Source organism: Arachis ipaensis, chromosome B05, assembly GCF_000816755.2.
Source record: "Arachis ipaensis cultivar K30076 chromosome B05, Araip1.1, whole genome shotgun sequence".
Classification (NCBI taxonomy): domain Eukaryota; kingdom Viridiplantae; phylum Streptophyta; class Magnoliopsida; order Fabales; family Fabaceae; genus Arachis; species Arachis ipaensis.
In genome coordinates, this window is record NC_029789.2 from 120758261 (window position 1) to 120780635 (window position 22375).

The window sequence follows — 22375 nt, forward strand, 5'->3', positions numbered from 1 at the left end:
TAGTCCCATAAGTAATATGGGCATACAATACCACTGTGCATTCAACAACGAAAGAGTCACAATTTCACTTCATATATGGTTCTGAAGCAATGATCCCTGTGGAGATCTCTCAATCCTCACTCCGGGCACAACTTGCTGATCTTGAAACAACTGATGAAGCTCAAAAGCATGATCTTGATACAATTGAAGAAGTCTGATGTTTGGCAGAAATTCGTCACCGAGCTATGCAATAGCATATAGCTCGGCGGTACAACCAAAGGCTCATACCCAGATCTTTCTGACTAAATGATTTAGTCCATAGGAAAACCGAACAAGTCAGAAGACCCCCTGCTCATGAAAAATTAGTAGCAAACAAGGAAGGCCCTTTCCGAATTATAGATGTATTGGATAATGGTGCCTATCGTCTATAATACTCGATGGTACTACTATACCTAACACTAGGAATATCTCTTCTTTAAAGCTTTATTATAGTTAGACAAAGCAGGGACATGCTTGTACTCTTTTTCCTACTCACAAGATTTTTTTCAAAAAGGATTTTGTTTGGAGAGGTTTTAACGAGTCAAGCCTACCTGCACCTTTGTAACCAAAGGTCACAAATGCTATATTTTTCATTCATTCATTCCCGACTTATTATGCATTATTTTTTTAATTATGCTTTCTTTTTTTAAATCTATTTACCTCACTATACTATATAAACAAGTCATAACAGTTATCAAACCTCTTTAGTGAAAATATGAAAACATCAATCATCCATGCAATCAGAATATTACTATTTTATCAGGATCATTCAAACTACCTGAACTGTACTCTGTAATAGAGTCACACCAAAAATTCAATTAAGCTTCATTAACGAAGCTTCAAAACAAATGGATATTTCCAATTTTTTGTTTGTCACTATCAATACAATATTCAAACCTGACGTATAGGTTGGCTACAAACACCGAACAGATCAAAATCATCAATTTGAGAACATATCTAAATAATGATAAAAGTATCCCACATACTTTGTTTATAAAAAATAAAACATCAAAATAGTTTAACATATTACATTCAAGCCATACTAGGGAATAAATAAAAAAAAACAAATAACATGCAATTGGGACCCAAAGGGCTAGCTCTCTGCCCCCATTCTCACCCTCTTCTTCTAGAGCCACCTCCTCATCATCTATCAGCATACCATTGTGCACAACTTTGGCCGGGTCCATAGCACTTAACTCTTACTCGGGTGCCAACAATTTAGTCTGGCTGACAGCTATCTCAAAACCTTATGCAAAGGCATCTAGAATCTCAGTTTCCTTTTCCTTTTCTATACTCTTCATCCTAACAGTTGTCTAAATAAACTGATTCTTGATATTATCTAAATTCTTCTCATACTTCTTCAATAACTCGGCATCTTTGTCGCAGATGGCCTTTATGGTCTTCAACTCTTCTTCTTTAAAATCTAACTGCTCTTTCAACTCAGATATTACTTTCTTATTTTCAGCAACTTCACCTCTAAGAACTTCGACATCCCTATTTTCCATCAACCTTTTTTGCTTATTCTCTTGACTCTGATCGATACTTGCCAAGCGAAGTCCAAGTACCTAAACAAACCAATTATCATTTTCTCCAAACAAAAACAGAGGAAAGGAGACAAAGTTACTGTACGGATCTGCATATACTGGTCGATGGTAACATCACTAGTATCCATAGCCGGCTTTACATCCGACAGAGCTTGTAACACCTCGTCAGTTACAACTGAGAATGGAAAGTTCTTATCCCATATAGAAGCCCCATCACCTACCTCCAAAAACAAATGCAACTTTTCCTGGTTACCCACAAAGTTTGTCACCTCCTGAAAAGAAATCCCTTTCGCAACCCCATCTGTATCATCAGTAACCAGGTTCGCATCTGTTTTCCTTTTTTTAAACTTAATCAGTTTCTTATTGGGTTGGTTCACCTCCCCTTCTACATCAATTACCGGGTTAGACGAAGACCCTTCCTTTTCAACATTTTTGCTCCTTATACAAGCTCTTAAAGCCGTTGCGATAACCCCAGGATACTTTCCACCAAAAACATCAACAACAAAATCACTCATAATAGGCAATACATCCTTTTGAAATATACTATCAAAATAATTTACCCATGTACTTCATAAGAGACTCCTTTTCTTCACACGGGAGAATATCATAAATAGAAATCAAATCCCCATTTTTAATATGACTCAACATAAATTCTATGATACATGCATCCCTACTATTAATTTCGTCAGGACCCAGAATATGGACTGGCTGGGGACACCAATACAAAGGAAATTTTTCACACAAATGCTCGTCCAGATAAAAAAGGAAATTATTTGTTCACATTTTTAACTTTCAAAAATATTTCTTTAAAATCCTTAAAAGAGGATTTGTACAACTTAAAGATACCCATACCAAGAGAACTATTTAAGTTCACCCAAACACCTTTCCACACTCCTTTGGCTTGGAACAATGAAAATAAAAACAAACTCAAACACAGTTTCATTTTCAAAAAATCCATTAAAATTTCAAAGCATCTCAGAAATGGCCATCCGTTTGGATGAAGCTGAGAAGGAGCGCAGTTTAACTACCACAAAACAAAACACTTAAACTCTATAAATGACAATTTAACATGCAACTTCTGCAACACACAACTATAAATATAAAAGCACTCAAAATCCTTTCTTCTATGAAAAACCCTTTCCGTCCTTGAACAAGGCAACAACACCAGATTAACACCGGATCCTACTCTAACTACTTTATGTTTACCAATATCATTTACACTATCTTCATTAACAAACAAGGAACCACCGATTTTTACATCCTTCCCTACCCACTTGTACAAACCATCTTCTTCCTTTTGAGCGTCGCTCAACTTTTCAACACCCATCACTCTCAGAAACGAAAATAAAAAAACTAAAAAAGAAACACATGTACTAACCTCTTTTACTCATGCCTTAACACCTTCTAAAACTGTTGAGTTCAAGTTTTCGTCTTTATGAAAATAGTTGTGATTCTGAAATGAATTAATTTCACACAATTTATAAACCGTTTGGGATCCTTTTTATTTAATCTCTACCATTGATTTGAACTAATGGCATCTATGACATGGGAAATCCAATTGATGTCAAATCAATGAACAAACGCTTCATTAAATAATTTTTCATTTATCTCTCTCCAAATTTTTAAATTTTAAATTTTTCTTTTTTCAAACATCATTCTTATACTGAACATTTTAATAAAGAAGTTTGAGTTCGGGGCTCCACATCTATAATGTATAAACTGACCTATACAAATCATTGTTTAAGCTCAACTTGCTTCATTAAAACCTCATCAGGCTCATCTTGGGGCTATGATATGACCATTATAAATCGGTTATGAAAAGCTGGGGTTATACGTTATAGATCGGTAATTAAAACCACATTAAGCGAATCAGAACGTTATGATCTTTATACATTACCACTATAACTCGATAACGGACAGATTTCAAGCCTTGGACTACTAATATAAAAGCAAAAAGGAGAACTCGTCTGAAGTGAGTGAAATACTCACCTTTTCTAAGTAATATGCGCAAAATACTGACTTAGGTATAGGAGTGCCTTTTGCAGGTGCCTCCCCATTGTTGTTCGTTCTCACACCGAGGTGTATCTTCCTTGGAGAATAAGCTCGGAGTGGAAATATAGAAGCTCGGGGCCCAAGCTCAAAACAGGCGAGCTATACCTCGACAGCTGAGTAAGAACAGTGGTGAAATTGTATTATATATAATTATGAAATACGTGTACACAATTAGAGTCAGTAAATTAGGGTAATGATATATTTGTGTCGCAATAAGCATAGAATGTTACATTTGTTGCGTTCATCATGTCGATGTGAGATTGTTGTTGATCGTAATCCAATATGTTTGGGATGGTTGTGATGGAGACTACGTTGAAATTACCAAAATTTTTTTGATGCAACCATATGCAAGGAAATGTGTATTGGTCTTATTGTTTTGGAGAACATTTAAAAAAGATTTGTCCTGTAACGACACAACTTCCAGTATGTCAAGATCGTACCAAAAGTAAGGCGTTACTAACTTGTTTTCCTTATTAACTATTTAGTATTAAGCTTTTAGTTCGATGCCGCGTTTCAATTTTTAAGAAAATTCCAAAAAAAAAAAATTGTTTTCAATTCATTAAAAATCATATATCAAAGATCACCAAGTAATAATAATCACATAATTACTAATAATAATAAATGCTATACAAGTAAATTCAGTATAAAATTCGAATACAATATCTATTCCTCTGGATAAAATAAAATCTAAAGCAACAAGGGCGAGGGAACTCTATAAAAGCAATAGGAATCACAAGTAAATCTACTAATTGTCTGTAGCTTCGTATTGAGTCTTTGAACCTGTGTCACTGAAAGGGTGGAAGATTTTGGGGTCAAAACAAACCACATGTTCTCAATAGGGACGATAATATCAACAAAGCAAAGAATTCGCTGGGGGCGAATTCTGAGCTTTCCAGGCCTAAATCCAACTCGTTTCTGAAGCTATTTCATGCAGAGTTGAAGTTGGACAAAGGGAGAGCAATTAGTTTTAGGTTAGCATCATGTAGGTTAGTTTTCCAGAGAGAGAAGTTCTCTCTTCTCTCTAGAATTAGGGTTCTTAGGTTAATTGCATCTTAGATCTAGGTTTTAATTCCTACTTCCATCTTGTTTCCTTTACAATTTCTTGTTCTCACATCTTTGTTCTCTTAGTTTATATTGTTAATTTTCCCTTTGTGCATCTTGTTGTTTGATGAACACCATTGTTGGATTTGGATTTCCTTTAATGTAATTTCATTTTTGATGTTCTTTTATTGTTAATTTGAGTTGTTATTGTTATTCTCTTGCAATTGGTAGTTGTAGAATTTATTTTTTCTTGCAATTTATTATGCTTTCCTTTTATGCCTTCCAAGTGTTTGACAAAATATTTGGTTGGATGTTAGAGTAACTTTTTGAGCATTCTTGGCTTGGAAAGAGAAATTAGGCAATCTTGAGTCATTAATACCCAACTTATGTTGGCGATCTAGAGTTGTTGGTTAATATTATTTCCATTAACGGTAATCTTTTTCTAATTCAATTAGTAAGTTGATTAGGACTTTTAGATTGAGATTAACTAGTCTTATTTGACTTTCTCTCGTGTGAAGATAACATTGTACCTTCTTCCATTGTTGAAGATGACTAAGTAGGATAAATTCTTGTTAATCATTGTATGACTAGGATAGAAAATCTATATTCTCAACCCTTACCATGAATGTCTCTCTTCATTACTTTCTTTATGTAGTTGTTTGTTCTATTTTCTTGTCATTTAATTTCTTACACTTTTACCAACCCGCCCCTTGGATACCATAACCAATAATATGCATACCTCACTGCAATTCCTTGAGAAGACGACCCGAGGTTTAAATACTTCGATTACTTTTATTGGTTTAGACTTGTGTCAACCACACAATTTAAACTTTGATTGAGCATTACTTGTCGGTTTGGAACTATACTTGCAACGAAGTTATTTTCCTCTAACCGAGAAGAAATTCTAAGCCGACGGTTCTGCTCTTATCAAGTTTTTGGTGCCATTACCAGGGAATTGCAATGTGTGCTTGTTATTGGTTATTGTATATATGTGAATATTTTGAATAGTTTGCTTTCTTTAGTTGTTTTGGTAGTTTTGGTTTAGTAGTTTGTTTTCTTTATCTCTTGTTTGTTTTTACTTTCTCTTGTCACTATGAATTCTCATCCTTTTGGCTATGAGTGTGGTTACAACTATGTTGTAGGAGATGGAAACTACAATGACAACATGCATCAAGGACGGAACAATCAAAGATAGGAGGAGCCTCAAGGAATTGATCAACCTTCTTGGCAACACCCTTCCCAAATGTGCTATGAGCAAGAGCCATTCCATGATGCATACCAATCCAATGGCTATGGTGGACCTCCTTGTGATCACCAACAACCACCACTATATGCTTATGAACCCCTGGTGCACGAATTGTGAATCAAACTTTTCACAACTCGTACCACTAACCAGCAAGTGCACTGAGTCGTCCAAGTAATACCTTACGTGAGTAAGGGTCGATCCCACGGAGATTGTTGGTTTGAAGCAAGCTATGGTTATCTTGAAACTCTTAGTCAGGATATTAATTTGTGGTTATCAATTGACTTGCAAATGAACAAGAAAGCATGAATTAAAGGTTACTTGTTATGCAGTAATGGAGAATATGTTGGGGTTTTGGAGATGCTTTGTCTTCTGAATTTCAGCTTTTCTCTTGTATTCCTCTTCCCTCATGCATGCAAAAGTGCAAAATTCCTTCCATGGCAAGCTGTGTGTTGGTTGATCACCGTTGTCAATGGCTACCATCCATCCTCTCAGTGAAAAGGGTCCACGTGCGCTGTCACTACACGGCTAATCATCTGTCGGTTCCCACTCATGCTGGAATAGGATCTATTGATCCTTTTGCGTCTGTCACTACGCCCAACACTCGCGAGTTTAAAGCTCGTCACAACCATCCAATCCCAGAATCCTACTCGAAATACCACAGACAAGGTTTAGACTTTCCGGATTCTCATGAATGCCACTATCAATCTAGCTTATACCACAAAGATTCTGATTAAGGAATCTAAGAGATACTCATTCAATCTGATGTAGAACGGAGGTGGTTGTCAGACACACGTTCATGGATTGAGGAAGGTGATGAGTGTCACGGATCATCACCTTCTCTATAATTAAGCGCGAATGAATATCTTAGATAGGAACACGCATGTTTGAATGGAAAACAGAAATAGTTGCATTACTTCATCGAAACACAGCAGAACTCCTCACCCCCAACAATGGAGTTTAGAGACTCATGCCGTCAGAGATTACAAAGTTCAGATCTAAAAATGTCATGAGATACGAAAATAAATCTCTAAAAGTTGTTTAAATACTAAACTAGTAACCTAGGTTTACAGAAAATGAGTAAACTATGATAGATAGTGCAGAAATTCACTTCTGGGGCCCACTTGGTGTGTGCTGGGGCTGAGACTTAAGCTTCTCACGTGCCTGGGCTGTTTTGGGTGTTCAACGCCAGTTTGTAACCTGTTTCTGGCGTTGAACTCCAACTTGTAACCTATTTCTGGCGCTGGACGCCAGACTGCAACATGGAACTGGTGTTGAACGCCAGTTTACGTCGTCTATACTTGAGCAAAGTATGGACTATTATATATTTCTGGAAAGCCCTGGATGTCTACTTTCCAACGCAATTGGAAGCGTGCCAATTGGACTCCTGTAGCTCCAGAAAATCCATTCCGAGTGCAGAGAGGTCAGAATCCAACAACATCAGCAGTCCTTTTTCAGCCCAAATCAGATTTTTGCTCAGCTCCCTCAATTTCAGCCAGAAAATACTTAAAATTACAGAAAAATAGACAAACTCATAGTAAAGTCCAGAAATATGAATTTTGCCTAAAAACTAATGAAAATATACTAAAAACTAACCAAATCATACTAAAAATTATATGAAATTAACCCCAAAAAGCGTATAAAATATCTGCTCATCAACCCCTCCTCAACATAGCCCTCAACCATCATACTCACAAGCCCCATACCACCATTCACCTCCATATGATCCTAATCCATATCCACCATACCAACCACCATATGAACCATACATAGAGCCACTACCATTCCAACACCAATACTCCCAAGAACCATAATTTTCTTACACACCATCTCAAGATTTTCACCATTATGAACCACCTTCCAACTATAATACCATTTCCTCAAACAATGAACCCTCTCTTCCACCACTGCCTTCATTGGACTAATCTCTCCAATCCCTAATGCAAGAACAACAAGAACTTTTAATTTGTTGCCAAAAGCAAGGGGAAGTCTTGGCTAATTTAACCGAAGTGATGAGCCAATTGGCCTCATTATGCACAACTATCCAAGACACCCTTATTGTTAAATGTGGAGGATTAGTTGAGGATCACAATGAGAAGAAGAATTTGGAGTTTCAAGGTGAAGAAGAGGAGTTGAAGCAAGAAGTGCAACAAGGGGAAGAGGTAGAGATAAATGAACCAAAGGAAGTGGTTAAAGATTTAGGAGATGTTGGGCGCAAAGAGGAATCTCAAGTTGAAGAGCCTTCTTTCATGGAACTTGAAAGTGATGTTAAGGAGGATAGTGCACAACCTCCAAGGCACAAGGTGATTAAAAGAATTGGAAGAAGTGGGGCAAACACCAAGTCCCCCTATTTATGATGATTTTGCATCAACATGTGATCCTTTTGAGCTTGATAAATCCTTCTTCATTGAACTTGGAATTGACAATGAGGTAGACTTCACTCAACCTCTGATTTATGATTTGAGTGATGGGGAAGAGCTAGAAGACATTGGTGAAGAAGAATTTGAACTTGAGGAAGCTAGGCAAGAGGTAGAGCTTGGAGAACCTTGTCAAGTGGTGGAAGCCCCTAGAAGAGGATGGACGGGAATGGAACGTGCCTTATCAAGATCATTGGGGACTCCTCCACCTAAGTCGCCATCCAATCCTTCATTTGTGTCGGTAAAACTCATTACTCTTAGCTTTATTATCCCACTTGAATTTGGTTTGCTTGAGACAGATAGCCAACTTAGGGCGCTTTGTGGAATGAAGCGTAAGAGGAGGATGTTTAGTGGTTGGCGTTGTAATTCTAGGCTCATTTTGGTTGAAGCTTCAAGGAGTGATTGCAAGGGTTGGGCTAATGCTCAAATGGATGGGTCTAGGAGGATCATTTGGTGCCTTAGTGAGAATTCGGCTTGCCTACCACCTGGAGGAAATTACCATGATCGACTCAAAGACGGGTGATAAATTGTTATTTTACTATTTATCTTGTACTTAATTTAGTGGATTTTTATCTATTATTCTCGCACTTATTCATAGAAATCGCATGTTTTACATTTTCCTTCCTGATTTTGTGCCATGATTGAAAACATGCTTCCTTGGCTTAGATTTACTATTTTTAATCCTCTCTTATTACCATTCGATGCCTTGATATGTGTGTTAAGTGATTTCAGGGTTTAAAGGGCAGGAATGGCTTAGAGGATGGAAAGGGAGCATGCAAAAGTGGAAGGAATACAGGAAATTGAAGGAATCACAAAGTTGTCAAGCCTGACCTCTTCGCATTCAATCGATCATAACTTGAGCTACAAAGGTCCAAATGAGGCAGTTCCAGTTGTGTTGGAAAGCTAACATCCGGGGCTTCAAAATGATATATAATTTGCCATAGTAGCCATATATCTAGGTGACGCACACGCGTGCATCACACGCATGCATCATTTTTGCGGAAATTCAGCGATCAGAAATCGCCCCCAGCGATTTCTGGGCTGTTTTTGACCCAGTTTTTGGCCCAGAAAATACAGACTAGAGGCTGTAGAGTGGAGAAATCAGGGAAGTCACTTTTCATTCACATAATTTTAGGTTTAGATGTAGTTTCTAGAGAGAGAGAGAGGCTCTCTCCTCTCTCAAGGTTTTAGGATATAGGACTTCTAGGTTTATTTCTTCCCAATTCCAGGTTCAATATTCCTTTAATTTAGTGTTCTTCTACTTTTATTCTATTACTTCAGTTTATCTTCTTCTTTTGTTTAATTATTAATGCAAAGATTATTTTTCTATTTAATTTCTTTATTTGATTGATTATCTCAATTCAATTCCTTTTATCATGTAAATGGCATCCATGTCAATGGAGTAGATCTCCTACTTGGTTTTGGAGTTGATTAATATTTGGAGACCCTTGAGTTGAAAGATTCAAGAGTTAAATTGTAATTGGGTTTATTATTGGCTGGCTCTCTAGTCACTAACGCTAATCCTTCCCAAGGGAGAGGATTAGGACTTGTGAATAGAAGTTGGTTCCCAACTTACTTGGCTTCCCTTCATTAGTTGAGGGTTAACTAAGTAGAAACAACGATCTATTACTATTAATCTTGGAAAATCCAACAAGGATAGAACTTCCGATTAATCTCCTCCTAGCCAAGGCTTTTTATTTCAATTTCATAAAACCTCTTGTTAATTTTTCCTGCTTTAAATTATAATTAATTATCTTATCATTCCTCACTCTAAAAATTCTCAGAAAAACCCATAACCAATAGTAACACACTTCCCTGCAATTCCTTGAGAGACGACCCGGGGTTTAAATACATCGGTTATTATTTTTATTGGGTTTGCTTTAGTGACAACCAAGTTTTTGTATGAAAGGATTCTTTGTAGGTCTAGAAGCTATACTTTCAACAAGAATTTATTTGTGAATTCTAGACCACGCAAGGAATCCGATCATCAACGGGTGTGAAAACAAAGTGTGGGATCCTGGATCACACAAGGAGAATCAATTTTGGGAGCTCATGGTTTGTGAAGAACTCCATCAAGGCTTAGAGTTATTAACTTTGAATGATGGAGCTTTTGGAAGTCCAAGCATTGGTGGATGTTCAAGGATGGATTCAAGCACAAGCCATCTTGATAAGAGCTCCCCATAAGTCTAACTTAAGGACAATAAACAAAAGTGTTAGGTGGGAAACACCCCACCATGGTAACATCTTTCCCTTTTTCTTTTTGTAAATATTGGTAAAAATTAGTTTAATTTCATGTTTTGTTTGGTTAGTTGAGTTTAATTGGGAGTCTAGTATGTTAAATAAGGTTTTATGGTGTTTTGGTAGCTGTTTGAAGGTTTGGAATGCTTAGTTTGGTGCAAGAACTTGGAAAAATTTTGAAAAATAGAGCACCACGCCACGCGTACGCGTCACCTACGCGTACGCGTGACCACCAAGTTTTTCATCTCCCATACAAATTCCAGAGAGTTGCGCGCGTTTTGGGCTGGAATTGTGCCTCTAGCACAAAATCCATCCATGCGTACGCGTGACCTGACGCGTACACATCACATATCTCTCTCTACAGCCACGCGTGCACGTCGGCGATGCGTACGCGTGGAATGAAGCGTACGCGTGGAACCTGCCCTGTTTCACCACTCTTCTTTTCCTCTCTTCTTTCCATTTCTTTCCTTCTTCTCTCTTCTCTTCTTTTCTTTCCATCCTTCAACCATCATCCAACACTACCAAACACCATCTATCACCAATTCTTATAGTTAGTTAGTTAGTCATTTAGTTAGTTTAATTTTTGTTTAAATTTTCTATTTTTTATTATAAATATTGGATTAGTAATCTTGTTTAATGTTTACTGCTGCTGATTACTGATAAGATGTTATCTTAACATCATTGTTGTTAATTTTCATTGTTGGATTCTTTTATTGAGGTTGCAATTTGTTACTTGGTTTTGAATTTCTCATACTTAACCTTTTTGAATACCAAGTACATATGACATTGCCGTCGAGCTTTCTAAATCTTTTGAATTGCATGTTTTGGCCACCATGCATTCATCATCTATTGTTAGGCAATTGTATATTACCAATGCATTTTTTTGTTAGGTGAGGCTTGTTTATGATTGACCCTTATTTACATCACCTATTTCATACATTGAGATTTGTGGAATTATGAAATTGGATCGAAAGCTTACCTAGTGACATATTTTTTAGCTTTGTCAAGCTTTGTGGACCATGCTTGCTATGTGATTGAGTTTAATTTCTATCTTCTCTTGTTCTAATTTCCATAGCACCCATGTGTTTCACTTCTATGTCACTTAGGTGTTGCAACAAATTCAAAGTGTGTCATTGATTAATGTGTAAGTTTCATATATCATTTTGTTCATTAAGTTTACTTACACATTAATCAATGCCCATTCATTATCCAATTTCATAATTGCTTGATTTTTGCTTGAATGCTTTTATGCTTCTTTATTGCTTGTTTGCTTATCTTAACTTACAAGTTACTTTGAAGTAATTCAAGCACACTAGAATGAGTGAAGTGCACCCTTCTTTTGTGTAATTATGTCATAGCTCTCTATGTTAGTGTGTGTGTTCTAAACCACATGCAACTTAGAACTCACACACTATTCTTCCTTAAATGTCACACTAATTCTCTCACTTTATTTTAGTGATCATCACCTCATTCCAACAAAATATGTTTTCTTGCTCCTGCATTTCCTTGTCTCCTTATCTTGTCTTCTATTTTCATGATAAGTCACCATAAGTAAAAACGGAAGCGGGAGAAAGAACACGCAGTAGCAGGTTGATTCACCAGCTGAGGGTGGCAATCCAGAAAGTCGCCGTACCCCCTTGCTCATCTTTGAATGCACCGAGGATGGTGCAAACTTTTAAGTGTGGGGAGGTTGTCCGACCACTCGGCGTTTTTGGGTGACAATTTCTAATCCCAACACTTTTGCATTTCAATTTTTTTAGGTCTTTTAGGAATTTTAGTTGCATTTTCTTGTTTTGCATATATATAAATAATAAAGCTTAGTCAAAATAATAAAATTTTCCAAGAAATTTATCTATAGGGCACCTTAATTGATTTGAAAAAAATTGTGTTGAACTTGCTTGAATTATATATATTGTGGATCATGTTTTTGAGCTAAGAACACATAAGCATGTGAGATTTGAGCCTAATTGTGTGGTTACATCATATAACCACTTATTTTCATTCTTGTGTGTATTATTCTCTTTCTATGATTGTAATCTTTGATTTGTTTGATTCTTTATGTCCATTATTTTGTGTATGAATGCACTTATATGATTGAGGCCATCGTTTCAAATAGCTTACTTACCCAAATAGCCTACCTTTTGTCTTCCATTGTTAGCCAACTTTGAGCCTATGCTAAACCCATTTGTTCTTAATTTTAACACATTACAAGTCCTGAGTGAAAAATAATAAATGTCCCCTTGTTTGGATCTTTGATTAGCTTAGGCTAGTGAGAGCGTTTATCATTTGATTTTGGGAGAGTTGGGAATATTGGGTAGAGATAAAAGGGTGTTTTTATATTTTTGTCAAAATTTTGGGAATTGGGAATATACTCATGTATTAATTAAATGTTAAATCATATGCATTGATACTTTTGTATATACTTTATTGCAAAAAGAAAAAAACTACAAAATAAAGAAAAAAAATATAAAAAAAAGAAAAAATATATAAACAAAAAAAGAAAAAGAAAAAAAATAGAAAAAGAAAAAGAAAAGCAATAAAAAGGAGACAAAATACCACAAAGTGAAGTTCAATAATAATCAATCCATATGGGTGGTGATCAAAAGAGAATGCATGAGTGTGTGAAAAAGTGAAGAATGGGTAGTTAGGTTAGCATTTGAATTGTATAGGTTGTAGGTTAGGTGGGAAGCTTAGGTTAATCAAAGATTCAAATTTTAAGCTCACTTGACCAAATACAATCTTACCTTGACCCTAGCCCCATTACAACCTATGGGAAAGTCCTCATGATATTTGTATGCATGCATGAAATAATTGTTGATTGTTAGATGAAAAACAAATATTGGAAAGCATGATTAGGGAAGAATTGAGTGAATCAACCCTATACACTTGAGTGACTAGAGCGGATACACATCCGGTGAGGGTTCGATTGCTCAATTACATGTTTTCACCTATAATCATCTCTTTTCTTGCAAGTTTACAAATTCTTTTCAATAACTCAAATCAATTGTGGATTTGATTAGGTTGTTAATACCTTTAGCCTTTATGTGCATATATGTATTCTTGGGAATTGATTTATTTTGACCAAGTAATTGCATCCATTTAGATAGATTGCATGTAGGTAGTTGCACTTAGATAGTGTGCATTGAATAAATGTTGATACCCTTTGTTTCTTTCTTGAGTTTAGCATGAGGACATGCTTATTTTAAGTGTGGGGAGGTTTGATAAACTCCAATTTTTTGGTTTATCTTGTGCTTAATTTAGGGGATTTTATCAACTTATCTCGTATTTATTCAATAAAATAGCATGGTTTTGTGAATCTCTCCCAATTTGTGCTTAAGAGTGAAAACATGCTTTTTAGGCCTTAAAATAGCTAAATTTAATTCACTTTAATTCCATTCGATGCCTTGATATATTTGTTAAGTGATTTCAAATTCAAAAGGCAAGTATTGGATGGAAGAAGTAAAGAGAAAAGCGTGCAAAGTGGAGAATTCATGAAGAAACAAGGATTTGGAGTGCTTAGATCGACGCACACGCATGACATGACGCACACGCGTGAAGATGGGGATCGTCAGGCGAAGCGTACGCGTGACATGATGCGTATGCGTGAAAAGAAAAATGCCAGACGATGCGTACGTGTTGCCCATGCGTACGCGTCACGGCAGGCATGTGACCTCATTAAAGTGAATTCGCTGTGGGCAATTTCTGAGCTTCTCAAGCCCAAATCCAACTCATTTCTAAAGCTATTTCATGCAGAATTGAAGATTGGACAAAGGGGGAGCAATTAGTTTTAGGTTAGCATCATGTAGGTTAGTTTTCTAGAGAGAGAAGCTCCCTCTTCTCTCTAGAATTAGGGTTCTTAGGTTAATTGCATCTTAGATCTAGGTTTTAATTCTTGCTTTCATCTTGTTTCCTTTACAATTTCTTGTTCTCACATCTTTGTTCTCTTAGTTTATATTGTTAATTTCCCCTTTGTGCCTCTTGTTGTTTGATGAACACCATTGTTGGATTTAGATTTCCTTTAATGCAATTTCATGTTTGATGTTCTTTTATTGTTAATTTGAGTTGTTTTTTGTTATTCTCTTGTAATTGGTAGTTGTAGAATTTATCTTTCCTTACAATTTATTATACTTTCCTTTTATGCCTTCCAAGTGTTTGACAAAATGCTTGGTTAGATGTTAGAGTAGCTTTTTGAGCATTCTTGGCTTGGAAAGAGAAATTAGGCAATCTTGAGTCACTAATACCCAACTTATGTTGGCGATCTAGCGTTGTTAGTTAATATTGTTTCCATTAACGCTAATCTTTTGCTAATTCAATTAGTAAGTTGATTAGGATTTTTGGATTGAGATTAACTAGTCTTATTTGACTTTCTCTCGTGTGAAGATAACATTGTACCTTCTTCCATTGTTGGAGATGACTAAATAGGATAAATTCTTGTTAATCATTGTATGACTAGGATAGAAAGTCTATATTCTCAATCCTTGCCATGAATGTCGCTCTTCATTACTTGCTTTATTTAGTTGTTTGTTCTATTTTCTTGTCATTTAATTTCTTGCACTTTTACCAACCCACCCCTTGGATACCATAACCAATAATACGCATACCTCACTGCAATTCCTTGAGAAGATGACCCGATGTTTAAATACTTCAGTTACTTTTATTGGGTTGGACTTGTGACAACCACACAATTTAAACTTTGATTGAGCATTACTTGTCGGTTTGGAACTATACTTGCAATGAAGTTATTTTCCTCTAACCGAAAAGAAATTTTATGCCGACGGTTCTGCTCTTTCAGTGGGAAAGGAAAATTTCTGAACCTCCTTTTAATTCATTATTGTTCTAATAGTGCTACACTACTGTACTTTATTTGGTCAGTTCATAGCGCAGTTTTTGTGAGAACACAAGACTACTTATTTGCTCATTTGATTGTCGTTCAATTTTTCTATGAACCTACGCTTGTTATTAAACTTAGTACCTACATTGTTTTCAAGACTTTCACACTCTATATTATAGTAGTAGTAGTAGATGGGATTTGATGGTAATCTTCTTACTACTGCCATATGAAAATATATTATATAGGATATGTCATTATGTAAAGAATCCCATTAGGGAACAATGAGAAATCTTGACAATGTGTACAATGGGCTAGTTATTTAGCCCAATAAAGATAAATAATAAAAATCCCTCTACAGATTATCCTAAATTAAAAAACTCTCATTCAGTTATTTCACATCAAATTTCAAATTTCAAATTTTCAAATTTTAAATTTCAAATTTTCAAAAAATTAAATTATTTATTTCAAAAAAATAACCATCCAAAATTCTAATTTACTAAATCATTTCACTCCAATACCCTCTTCTTTTTCAACCGGCAGCCACCCCCACCTTCATTAATAATTATCACACCTCACCTTCACTGCTTGGCTTGCCACACGCCACTCACATAGTAAAAATAACCATCCACTTAAGAACAAAAATAATCATCTGCTTACCTAATGAATTGAACATCTAACATATTTTAATTATATATAACTAAACCCAATCCAATCAAAATAATCATCTACATAAGATTTAAAATAACCATCCGCATATCTACTAAAATGACCATCCTAAATTGACCATTAAAATAGAAGAAGAAGGAGATGAATAAACAGAAGAAGTAACTATGATCATCCAACAATTTAATTTTTATTAAAAAAGAAAAAAATATATAATTTGACATATGAGTTTTATGATTTGATGTAACCATAAAATGAAAAAATGAAAAAAGAAAGGAAAAAAAAGGTTGAACAGATGAGGAGAAGACGACGACGGTAGGTGTGAGGGGCCGTAACACCAATGCGACTGTGACCTGTCCAACGGTCACGCCTTCAACTAGCTGACGAAGGAGGCAGGAGCCAGGCGGACACAGGACATGCACACCGTGCAGGTTACTAGCACAGAGACAGGCCGGCGCCGAAAGACGAGTGTGCGCAATGGGTGAGCGGTGCAGGACCGGGGCCGACTGAAGCAGCTGCTGCCAGCGGGGGAAAGACGCGCGCAAAGGAGGTTGGGCACTGCAGTTCTGATCGGCGCTGATGAAGGCTTCAAGTCACACAGCGCCGTAGCGGTGGATGTTGTGGTCTATGGCGGCGGGTGTCTGTGGCGACGCGGCAGATGAGAGTGGATGGAGAGGGAGAGAGAGAGAAAGAGGGAGAGGGAGACCGGTTGGAGGTGTTCGTGACTCTTTGGAATCCTTATTTGCTTTGTATTTGGAATCCTTATTTGCTTTGTAATTAAAATTAAAATTAATTTTGTAATTAATTAATTTAATTATCATTTAATATTAATTTCAAAAATATCCCCATTGTACACATTGTTCACTAATTACATTGGCTCCTCATATTTTCTCTTATGTAAATTCTTAGCTTGTTGAAAAGTAGGTGTGTTTACTATTCAAACTGAAGAATAATTGTATACAATGGTAATGAGAACCTTAAATGCTGCTCATTTTGGTGCATTTAATTCTTGTTTTCAGAATGCTTCTATTTGAATCACACTACTGCCATGATCCACTCAAGAAATGAAATATTAAACATAGATGTGACATATTGTCAATAATTTTTTTGTTATTTGACTTTTGAGTTTATATTTGAATGAGATTATAACATTGTAGTTTATGTAATACTTTTAATTTAAATGATATTTTAAAGTTTATATTAGACTATAATTATGTTTTACTGTGTTTATTTATATTTTATTTATTATTTGATTATAAAACAATTTTTTTTTGTTAAACCACAGTCGAATTGGTTGAATTAATAAACCAATAAACAAGTAACTAGAGCGATTCGATGACCGGTTCGATTTTCAGATCCTTAGATAAAAGATCCCAAGCATTAGACTTCACAAACAAGTTTCTTCAGATTATCACTATCACTTGGTATCTCGCTAACTTAAACATGGAGTCTGTTGTAAGCGACAACCATATTATTCACAGTGGAAGTAGCATTGTTAAGGCATATGGCCAAGAAATTTTTGTTTGAGGTCAATAATAGCCACCATTTTTTCGGTATCCCATGCCACTCATAATGCAATGAGAGATTGTGAGACCCTAGTGTTCGAATGATAAACATGACTTCAAGTTATCTTGGTAAAAATTCTTAGTAAAACTAGAACACACAATAATGATACAAGATATGTGCCATTACATCCAGAATTTGGAGAGAAAATTGGGAGCAAGTCAGAGGTTCCAACCTTCTTGCGCCAACAACAAGAAGCATAGTGTCGGATGCACCCTTATAGGGATCAAAATGAACATTACTAGGTGATCAATATTGTTAAGGCATGACCATCCTATGGGTATTGGTTGGTGGTCCTAGGCTCGATCTGACTGTAACACTCTACCATACCAAGTCTTATGCTTAAGTCATAAAATAGAGATGACAAGGTATTACGACCTCTAAAAATAAAATTTAGTATACGTAGTAGTGTGAACAACGTTTATAACTAGGAGCCTTCGAAGAAAAAGAGGTAAAACAAAATCATAAATTGAAAAGCGCAACACTCCGATCGATAACATAACGCAACGGATAAGGATAAGCTAGCGTAAGAATATATACAAAGGAGTGCCAAAAACACAAATATCAAAAACTCAAGACCCGGTTGTGAAGATAACCGGTCCGAGCATAGAAGTATATACATGTATATATATAAAGTAAGGAACCCAAAAGAAACCCATAAGACAAATTACAAAACCTGTTCTTCAAAACAACCTCTAAGAGGAGTCAACACAGTATGTATTATTTAGTGGAGATAATAAGTATCTAAGTAAAAACATAAAAATAAAGTAAAGTCCCGAGAACCAAGGATCTTCACTAATCCAGAAGTCTCCAGCAAGTCTCAGCGAGGAGCCTCACGTCCTGCATCTGAAAACCACAAAATCCGCATGAGTGAGAATCAGAGGTTCTCAGTATGGTAACAGTGCCCACATATCTAACATGTAATGTCCTGGGGAAAGCCGAAGGCAATCCTAGAACTTCCAACAGATAACTCAAAGCTTATAAACAGACTAAACCATAAATGACAACTGACTAAAGATCTTCCGTCTAACTATTACTTCCCTTTCCAAATCCTTCAGACCTCCCAACCACCAGCAGTAATATAATATGGCAAACACATTTATATCAGATAAGGAGATATACAAATAGGAAACAGATACGAAATTTAGACAATTAGCAAGTAACATGCAGTCAATTAGGCAATTCCAAACAATTCACGTAATATGCATATGATGTATGCCTGTCCTAATGGCTGATGAGTCTCATTTGTCGGTTATAAAGCCAACCAGACAAGTCCTGGTAGCTAACCATTAGACTGTCCTTTTGTCGTGCATAGGGCTGGCAATTCATACCCTACCCGCGGGTACCCAACCCGGTCCAACCCGTTTGGGTAGGGTACAGTCCGGGTATGCCTGCGGGTAGGGTAGGGTACGGGTTTAGGGTGTACTCTACCCTACCCTACCCGCACCTCATATATAACACATATTTTATAAAAATCTCTCTATATAGTGAAGGAAGTGAGAGTTGAACCCACAACCTCCCTTATGTAATGATTTATAATAAGTGAACAACCACTAAACTAGTTAGTTAATTTAATAATTTAGAGCATTAGTTTTTTATTTTTTATGTTATTAATACGTATAAAATTCAAAATGATTGAACTTTATATTTACTTTGAAAAAATTTGATATTTCTGCGTGTGGATGGGAGAAAAGTAAGGTGACGCCTGCACGTCAACCACACGTACGCGTGGGTGCGTTTTATGCCTCACGCACAAAACCAGCGCAATTCCCGCACAACTCTCGGAAAATTTGGCTGGGCAATTGAATCAGCACATCGACGCATACGCGTCGCCAGACGCACGTGGGGATAGTGAACATTTGAAAATGATGTGTGTGGGTCGGCCACGCTTACACGTGGGAGTGCGTTCTGCTAAAAATTTTACTAAGTTAAAAAGCTGCAGAATTCACAATTTCAAACCCCAATCTTCCGACGGGCATAACTTCTCCATTTCAAATTATTTTTCACCCGTTCTTTGAACGGCATAAACATCCCGGATCCAATTTTATTTTTAAACAAGTTTGGCACAAATCGGAGATTCAGAGTTCAAGTTATGATCTGTCAAAGTATACCCAAAAACCACATTTCATACAAAACCACAAAGTGCCATTTTCAAAACAAACCAATTTCAACCCTTTTTTGAAATCAACCAAAACATGCCAAAATTTAACCTCAAGCCTTCTCAACTTATACATTAACATTTTTATCAAATTCACAAACCACCATCCCATCATTTTAACCCATCTCACTCAAATAACTCAATTTCAAACACATTTTCATGTCATATATATATTCTTCCTCATCCCAATTTCCAACAACACCATTTCCAATCAACCATCATTACATATAATCAATATCACCCTCACCATCAATATGATTTCACCCACAATTCAACCTCAATCCATCATCAAGCATATATCAAAACATGCATATCTCTCATGCATCATACCATCAAAACATCAATATTCATAATCACATATATGACCACACAATATATCTCAACCATTCGACAACATCAACAATTCAATTCCTATCTTAGGGCCTCTAGCCTAAGTTTTCACACCACATTACATTTTAGATACAGAAAACCGAGACCATACCTTAGCCGATTTTCCCGGTCAACCTGGAGCACTTCCAAATCACTTTTTCACAAGCTCTCAAGGCTTCAACACCTCCAAGAACATATTTTTAGCACACCAAAGCCCTTTTCCAAGCTTTCCAAAACCTCAATCAAGCTCCAACACACATATATACACTTCCTAACCACAATTATCACATCCAAACACAACAACTCAATACCCAAACATCATAAACCCACAAATTCCACTAGGGTTGAGAATCTTACCACACCCAAGGATCAAGGAGACAAGATTAAGCCTCTCCTTCAAGCTAGTTGGATATTATAACATCAAAGAGCCCAAAATCTTAACACTTTTTTTTTCCATAAAATTCAAATTTAAGGCTGAAAAAACTGGACTAAAATCGTGGCTTACCTCAAGAACAAAGTAGAAGGTTTTGTAGAGCTTGTCGCGGTGAACGTGTGGCCGCAATCGGAGCTCCGAATCAAAAGTTTTGGTGGTTTGAAGATCAAGTGAGGGTTAGAACTTTGGAAGAATATTTTTCTCCCATTCTTTGTAATTTCCAGTGTGTTTGAGGTTTAAGGGAGGAGAGAGAGTGCTGTTTTAGGGTTTTAGGTTTAGTTTGATTGGGCCAAGGGCCCAATATAGGTCCGGTTTGGCCCGTTCGGTCCAATCTTGTGCCGATTTCTATAAAATTAATATCAAAATTCTCGTTTTAATCTCCTCTGTCATATTAAGCCATAAAAATCAGATTTTTGGCTTTCTAGAATAAATTTTAATTTATGGATTAATTAGTCATTAATTAACTGGGTTTTACACTGACTCCTACTCACGAAGTTGGAGGGACTTGAGCTCTGATGAGCGGATATTTTATACGCTTTTTGGGGTTAGTTTCATATAGTTTTGGGTATGTTCTAGTTAGTTTTTAGTCTATTTTCATTAGTTTTTAGGAAAAATTTATATTTCTGGACTTTACTATGAGTTGTGTGTTTTTCTGTAATTTCAGGTATTTTTCTGGCTGAAATTGAAGGAGCTGAGCAAAAATCTGATTCAGGTTGAAAAAGGACTGCTGATGTTGTTGGATTCTGACCTCCCTGTATTCCAACCGGATTGAGAACCAACCGGTGATTAGCCGTGCTTTGACAGAGCGCGTGAGCGTAGTTTTCACTGGACGGATGGAAGGTAGCCATTGACAACGGTGATCCACCAACACATAGCTTGCCATAGGAGGACGTGCGTGCGTGAATCAGAAGACAAAGGAAAGCAGAGATTCAGAAGACAAAGCATCTCCAAAACTCCAACATATTCTCCATTACTGCACAACAAGTAACCTTTAATTTATGCTCTCTTGGTTATTCGCAATTCAACTGATAAACATAATTGACTTCCTGACTAAGATTTACATGATAATCATAGATTGCTTCAAACCAACAATCTCCGTGGGATTCGACCCTTACTCACGTAAGGTATTACTTGGACGACCCAGTGCACTTGCTGGTTAGTGGTACGCGTTGTGAAAAGTGTGATTCACAATTCGTGCACCAAGTTTTTGGCGCCGTTGCCGGGGATTGTTCGTGTTTGAACAACTGACGGATTATTTTGTTGCTTAGATTAGGAAAAATCTCTTTTTTTTGGTTTAGAGTCTCTTATTATTGTTCTTGGTTAAAAATATCCTTCTTTAAAACAAGTGTTACATTTACTGCACAATTGGCTAGAGCGTTGGTCTAAGTCCGTGGCAGTTTGGTACACTCTTTTTAAAATCTTTTTCAAAAATAATATTTTCTCTATTAAATCATGTGCCAAACTTTAAGTTTGGTGTTTTCTTGTTGATTTTCCTTAAAATTTTCGAAAATTTTGGTTTGGTTTTCTAAAAATTTTAAGTTTGGTGTTCTTTCTTCGTGTTCTTGAGTTTTCCTTGTGACTTGATCTTAAAATTTTTAAGTTTGGTGTTCCTTGGTGTTTTCCTTCCAAAATTTTCAAAAATAGGGAGCATTAGATCTAAAAATTTTAAAATCTTGTGCTATCTTATTGTTTTTCTCTTTCCTCTTAAAAATCAAAAATATCTTTTCTCTCTTTTTTAAAAACAAATTTTCGAAATATATTTCTAAAATTCAGATTTTTTATTTCAAAATTTAAAACTTTTTTTT